Source organism: Capricornis sumatraensis, chromosome 2 (assembly GCF_032405125.1).
Source record: "Capricornis sumatraensis isolate serow.1 chromosome 2, serow.2, whole genome shotgun sequence".
Classification (NCBI taxonomy): domain Eukaryota; kingdom Metazoa; phylum Chordata; class Mammalia; order Artiodactyla; family Bovidae; genus Capricornis; species Capricornis sumatraensis.
The window spans coordinates 36,411,433-36,419,096 of record NC_091070.1 but is presented as its reverse complement, the minus strand read 5'-3'; the positions used below and the strand labels follow the sequence as shown (position 1 = coordinate 36,419,096).

General features: G+C 42.1%; 1 pseudogene; it reads left to right on the top strand.

Moving 5' to 3' along the window:
• The first annotated feature begins 4,396 nt into the window (after positions 1–4,396).
• Positions 4,397–5,415, top strand: LOC138071667 (histone-lysine N-methyltransferase SETMAR-like; annotated as a pseudogene).
• The last annotated feature ends 2,249 nt before the right edge of the window (positions 5,416–7,664 follow it).

Here is a 7,664-nt window from a genome sequence, read left to right as displayed (position 1 = left end):
TGGGCACAAATCACCCCAAATAAGAACTGCTGCTATAAGAGAAACCAGTGTGGACAGGTTCAGAACCAATCAGTTAACATCACTTCTGCAATATCCCAGCCCACAGGCTCAGTCTCATTCAATGTTCAATTAGACACCTACTTGGTTTCAGTCTGACTTGGATGCTAGGGATTCTGAGTTGGGAAAGACTGTATCCTCACCTTCAGAGATGTTACAATGTAGGAGAGCTATCAAATGAAAAAGAAAATGTAGGGGGTGGGGGGTGTACAGGCACTCATACATGGGGAATGATGTAATCAAGGAGGAAACTGAATGTTGAATCCAATAGATAGTGCCAAATACTGGTACACAGTCAGGGAGGCCCTCTGATAGTGCAAGCAGTAACCCTTTAATTGCTAAATTACCAGGTGGTCCTGGTGGTAGTAGTTAATTCTTTAACAACCTGCCTGTACTAGACCACACATCCTGGAGATCCAGATTATGACAGGCAGAAACAAAAGGAAAGTAGAAAAAACGGCTTGATGAGTAGAGATAAATACTTAGGTTGATCTCAAAGGGTTAGAGTTTACCTGTTGAATAAAAAGATGAAGGAAAAGAGATGGTACCGGCAGAACCATGGAGATAACGAGTACCAGGGAATGCAGAGAGAACTTCAAGAGATCTGCTGTGCCAGAGGCATGGATTGTAGAATGGAGAGGGCAGAGATGGGAATGGGAAGTAGATAAAGCATGAATGCCTTGAATGGGCTTCATCCTACAGGCACTGGAAAACTGAACAGTTTTAAGTAAAGGAGTAGCAAGATTATTATGGGAGAAGTTTGGCAAATAGATTAAAGAAGCAAGGATGGATTGAATAAGAACAGAGGAAGGAGATCAATATGAAACTCTGAACTAAACACAAGAAAAGATATTAGAAGGTGAACTCAAGAGGAACAAGTATTCAGTTTGAAGGAGAAGAAGTCATTAGAGAGAGAGAACAAGCCTTGTTAATACATAATTCCTTACATGTCCTCACTGTGCTACTTCAGAAAGCTATGAATTTATAACTGCAAAATCTGGGACACATAGGAAAAATCATCATCACATCTATATAAATAGCAAACCCAACACTTGAAAAGAAGACTGTCATTATAAAACGTTTTATAAATGAAAATCTTTTGGAACACATTCTAAATTATATTAAGGAACCTAAGCGCTTGGGAGACATTGGGACAGTTCCCATTTGAGCCTGGCCAGATTTTGCTTTATCCTTTAGATTTAAATTCTCCTCTCCAGGGCTTCCCAGGTGGCACAGTGGTAAACAATCCACCTGCCAATAAAGGAGACACTGGAGACTAGGGTTCGATCCCTGGGTCAGGAAGATCCCCTGGAGTAGGAAACAGCAACCCACTCCAGTATTCTTGCTGGAAAATTCCATGGACAGAGGACCCTGGCATGCTACAGTCTACAGGTCCCAAAGAGTAGGACATGACTAAGCACATACACACTCCAGGAGTAACAGTCTTCAAAGCAAGAGAGATATTCTAGAGCCTATGTTACAACCAAATTTATCTAAAAAGAACTTTTCATCAAAGGAACTGAAGACGAGCAAGGCACTTCCACACACTTGAGTTAAACTCCCCTCCCCTTCTCTTTGCAAATATAAATAGCTTAAGACAGAAATAGCATATGGGAAACCTAGAAAACCATTTACACTCAGCAGATATGTCCAGCTGAATTACTGAAGTCCACCTCAGCAGAGGTTAAACATTAACAGGTGCAAGGAGAAATTTTTGTTAAAACAGTTTCATATGATTTCATCTCACAAAGATATTCTATTTATATATTCTATTTTCCCTACCAGGAACCAGTTTTTTTCCTCCCTATTCATTTCAGCAGCCCGTCTACTCCACTCTTTCTTCCCCATTCCATTCTCCACCCTCACCCCAACAGAACACTTATCTCTTCCTCTTGCAGTATGCCACACTCTGGAGCAGCCTTAAGTTATTTTGCTTCCTGCTTGTGACAGTGATGTCATCATTTAACATCTTACTCTAGATCTGGCAAATACATATACATATACACCCATCACTCTTGCCCATGACAGACATTGGTAAGAAACTACAGCACTCTTTCTCCCTGATTCTAAATGCTGCCTCTGACACGTTCTCAAGGCAACATTTCCAGGCAAGCACTGCAAATCTGTAGGGATGGGCACGTGAAGTGAAAGCTAATCACCATCACTGTCTGCGGGATCCTTGTCACGTGCTCTCCATGTCTGCTGTAGACATAGTTCTACCATCACAGCTTCCCAAGCAGCAGAGGCTCAGAATAGATTGGGCAGGACTTAAAAACAGGGACTTCCCTGGTGGTCAAGACTCTGTGCTGCCAATGCAGGGGGCATGGGTTTGATCCCTGAACTAAGAAACTGAGATCCCACATGCCATGCAGTCAAAAGATGTTTCTTTTAATAATAATAAATAAAAAGAAACCTTTCCTAAAACTCAACTACAGATTCTTACCAAAGCAACTCCAAAATCTGCCAGGCACCTATATATACGAACTTTTTGTTTTGCTTCCCCTTCTCCATCCTTCCCTCAGTAAGACAGGTTGTCACAAGTTCACAAGGGAGACCACTCTAAGAACCTACCGGATCTATGAGGTCACGGATGTTTTCCAAAACTTTGTGAACCTAGGCGAGGTTCTGCTTCATCCCAGAATGACTTTTTAAGAGACTAAAGGTGCTTGCATCCATTTTTAAAAAAAATGTAAAAATAATAAAATTTAAATATAAAAGGAAATGCAAACACCTGGTCTAGGCAGCTCCAGCCACTTGGATCTTCTCCTGTTACCTCCTCATACTGAGGGCACAGTGCCTCTGGGCTGGCTTTCTGGGTCATGATGGGAGGTAGAGATGAAATTGTGGGTAACTATTAGTTAAATCCATTTCACCTGCCTTCACTAATCATAGTCCGCCAAGCAGCATGTCAGTTCAGTTCAGTTCAGTCGCTCAGTCGTGTCCGACTCTTTGCGACCCCATGAATCGCAGCACGCCAGGCCTCCCTGTCCATCACCATCTCCCGGAGTTCACTGACTCACGTCCATCGTCTTTAATATAAGATGCACCCCGTCAGCTGTTTTCCAAAAACTTGGTTTCCACTCTGTCTAGTTGGAGCTGAGCAGGTTAAGACAGAATTGGCGCACTGACCTTCCAACTGGGCATGCGCTGGAGCAATGACCTTCCAACTGGGCATGCGCAAGTGTCCCACGAACTTTTGACGTCCAAAGGCTGAAAATTTCGCCTAGTAGTTGTTGTTCGCCGAGTCGTGTCCGACTCTTTGCAACCGCACGGACTACAGCATGCCAGGCCTCCCTGTCCCTCACCATCTCCTAAGTTCGCCCAAGTTCATGTTCATTGCATCACTGATGCCTTCCAGCTGTTACACCTGTGCAGACTGACAATTACCGCACCTTTCCCGAAGCTCCCTATGGCTCAGACTACCCTTTATTCCTTATCCTATAGATACAACCCCCTTCCAGTCACTCACCTTCCGGAAGGCAGATCTGAATTTTGTTCTACCGTCTTGATTGTCTGGAACTTAAAACTCTCTTTGCTGCAAACCTCACCTGGATGTCTTAGCATTTTGGCTGTGCATCGGAAAAAGTGAACCTTGTTTAGAAGAAGCAGGAGTAGGGACTCGAATATTTCCACCCAGGATCTGGGTGCTGGTCCTTCATAAATTCTGCTTCACCGAAGCTGCACAGGAGAGTGAGAAGAAAAAGAGGAAGAAATGAGGAAAGCAGGGAGAAAAAGAGATGGTAGGCAGAGGGGGAGGGAAGGCGAGAAAGAAGAGGAGAGAAAAATGGGTGGGCAGGAGGAGAAGAAAGGGAAAGAACAGGAGCACAGTATACAGGTTTCCTCGCCTAATTCTAATTTAACAAACATGGGAAACAGGCATAAATAAGGATTATTGTTGTTCCTTTTTTTTCCCGCCAGTGAAGAAACAGGCTTAGAAAGTTTAAGGAACTTGCTTAAGATCTCATAGCTAGGAAGCCACGAAGAAAGGATCTGAAGCCAGGTAGTATGAGTTGGTAAATGGAAAGGGAGCCTAGCGTGCTGTGATTCATGGGGTCACAAAGAGTCGGACACGACCGAGCGACTGAACCGAACTGAACTGAGTCTGACTCAAGAACCTGCTATTCCAACAAGGAGTAAAAGACAATGTAGAGAAGACATTAGGTTGGTGCATATGTATTAATAATCGTGGTTTTTGCAATTTTGAAATTTGCTATTTGACACTGGAATACATTCTTAAATAAGTATGGCTATGTTATACATCATTTTAATGTGCACTTCTCACTTTGTTTTTTTGCTAATGATTTATTACTTGCTATTTCTTTTGTATGTATTTTAGGCTATGGAAATGGTATTAGACAAAAAGAAAATCCGGGCAGTTTTCTTATTCGAATTCAAAATGGGTCGTAAAACAGCAGAGACAACTGTCAACATCAACAATGCATTTGGCCCAGGAACTGACAACAAATGTCCAGTGCAGTGGTGCTTCAAGAAGATTGGCAAAGGAGACAAGAGCCTTGAGAACGAGGAGTGCAATAGCTCGCCTTGGAAAGTTGACAATAACCAGCTAAAAGTCATCACCAAAGTTGATTCTGTTAACAGTTACACAAGAATTTGCTGAAGAACACAACATTGACCATTCTATAGTCGTTCAGCATTTGAAGCAAATTAGAAAGGTGAAAAAGCTCGATAGGTGGGTACCTCATGAGCTGACTGAAAAAAAAAAAATCTTCATTTTGAAGTATCATGTTCTCTTATTCTACGAAACAACAACAAACCATTTCTCAATTGGATTGTGACACGTGACAAAATGTGGATTTTATATGACAACCAACTCAGTGGTTGGACCTAGAAGAAGCCCCAAAGCACTTCCCAAAGCCAAACTTACACCAAAAAAGGGATCCTGGTCACTGTGTGGTGGTCTGCTGCTGGTCTGATTCACTACAGCTTTTTGAATTCCAGCAAAACCATTACATCTGAGAGGTATGCTCAGCAAATTGATAACATGCACCAAAAACTGCAATGCCTGCAGCTGGCAATGATCCACAGAAAGGGCCCAATTTTTCTCCACAACAACGCCTGACTGCATGTCCCACAACCAACACTTTAAAACTTGGATGAATTGGGCTACCAAGTTTTGCTTCATCTGCCAGTTTCACCTGACTTAATGCCAATGAACTACCACTTCTTCAAGCATCGTGATGACTTTTTGCAGGGAAAACACTTCCACAACCAGCAGGAGGCAGAAAATGCTTTCTAAGAGTTCATGGAATCCCAAAGAACAGATTTTTACACTACAGAAATAAACTTATTTCTTGTTGGCAAAAATGTGTTGATTGTAATGGTTCCTATTTCAATTAATAAAGATGCATTTGAGCCTAGTTATAATGATTTAAAATTCATGGTGTGAAACCTCAATTACTTTTGCACAAACAATGAGCAGTTGAGAGAAGCCAGAGTATCTTTGGAAGTAGGGAAATGGAGTTAACACTGTTAAAAAAAAAAAAATACAAGAACTCTGGAGATCGACTTTCAGAGGATGAAATTGAGGCTATGGGAACCGAAGCTTTCTCTCTAGTAAAAACAAGCAAGGAGCCTTTTTCCTCCTAACCTTAAGTACTATCTTCATAAAAAAGAGCTCTAAATATTTGGGATGGGGGTGGAAGGGAATGGGCAGCAAGGGAAAAGGGCTGGGATTAGTTATTATAGCTGTTTCCTTCAAAGAGTTGAGGTGAAGTGTAATAATGGTGCCAGGAGTTTTCTCCTCTGTCTCCTGGGTAGAGGTCAGGGAAGCCCTGGGGTGAATGTTGGGGGTCTGTTTAGTGACAGTGGTCAGAAGATCTTCCCTGACTGGCCGACATGGGCTACTTGTGTTAGAACAAGAGGACCAGGGCAGGCATTTTACACCAGCAGTCCTAGCATTCTGCATTCTTGGAAGGGACCATCACTGAACAGGAACGTGGCTGGCTTTGTTAGGTCTTATCTCCTCATCTGCAGTTGGAGGCTTTCCTTCCTTTTGCAGGTGCTCTCATTTCCTTCATTATTTGTTTATTAGAAAATCTTGTGGGCTTCCAAAGTCATTCTTATGCTAAGGAAGGTCGAATGTGATAACATATTTGTGTTGGCCAAGAGTGAGGACATAGCAAATACCGAAAGTCACATAATCATGAGTGTAACTGAAAGTGGTGCTTCACGTGTAAACAAAGCTCCCTGTCTCCCACAAGCAGGGGTCACCAAGGTCTCAAAAGCACAGAGAAGGCTGGTCCTATAAATCTGGTTGCTTAAGCACTGTGGCAACTATGTCTGGAACTATTTCTAAGATTTAACTCAGGGATGCTACAGGTCAGACAGCCTTTCTCAAGCCAAAAAGAGAGCCTGAAAATGTTGAGGTTGAACCAAGCTTTCAGTGTGAGAAGTTCTCCATTCGTTGACATCCCTGAAGCCTGTTGATATCCCTACAGCCTAGAGGAAAAGCGAAGCAAAACTTCGGTGGGCCTGAAAAGAACGTACCTGACTCATGTCTCCAAAACTAAAGCAATGAGGAAGCAGACTGAGAGAGAAACCAATCTTTCTGGCCCAAGCACTATTCAGATGGCTTTGTTAGTTCTCACACACCCTCTACACAGAAATCCACGTTTCTTTGTAGGATCTTACATTGCTAGAACTCAAAAATCTCAGTATGAACATTGTTTTTTTGTTTTTGTCATTACCTCACCAGCAAATTAAAACCGAAATTTGAGCTAGTCATACGAAAATATTCCATTCTTGAAGTTCTAACTTGATCTCTTGGCCCCAGTTCATTAAAGGTCATTCCTATGGGTACTATCTTGTATAACCTGCCTTGCTGTCAAATATATTGAATCGAATAGTAAAGGTCACATAAAATATGTGTTATAATAAACAAAAGGAGAGCAAAGAAAAATAACAAGGGAAAATAAGGAACAGGGCATAAATTTTAAGCAGAAAGGTGACCGGTGCACAAAGTACATAGCATAAAAGTTCTTCATGTCTGATAAGGGGCAACCACAACTTATTTCAGAGCTTTCTTGCCACAAACAAGAGCAGGAGAAGGTGAATGGGTACACAGCTGAGAGTGTCCATGGGCTAAGAACAAACTGTTTCAGAGAAGCAATGTAGTAAGACCACAAGGAAATTTCTCCCAGGAAGCTTCAAATAACTAGATCCTTTGTAATATTACAAGCACTGTCCTGGACTCATTTTTTTAATCAGCCTTTTACTGAGCCCCTACTAAGTACCAGATTGCATGGGGATACAGAGGCAGTAAGCAAACAGACTGCTCTTGCCCTCCTGCAACTTAACATCTCCTAGGAGACAAATAACTTTCCCTGGTGTTCACAGAAATTAATTATAAATGCAACCTCAGCAAAAGCCACAAGGGAAGGGCAGCAGTGCTAAGAGAACATCTAACAAAGAGGAACCGATTTCACAACATCCTTACGGTTAACTTAGCATTGGGTTTCATGGGACTGTTAAGAGTAACCAGTGTCGCACCTCACATGTTACCAAGAGAGAAAACACAAAGTTTGTATTACGCAAGTCTCAAATTAAGTAGTATCCATGAAAGGCTTTGAAAACTACAAAGCGCTATG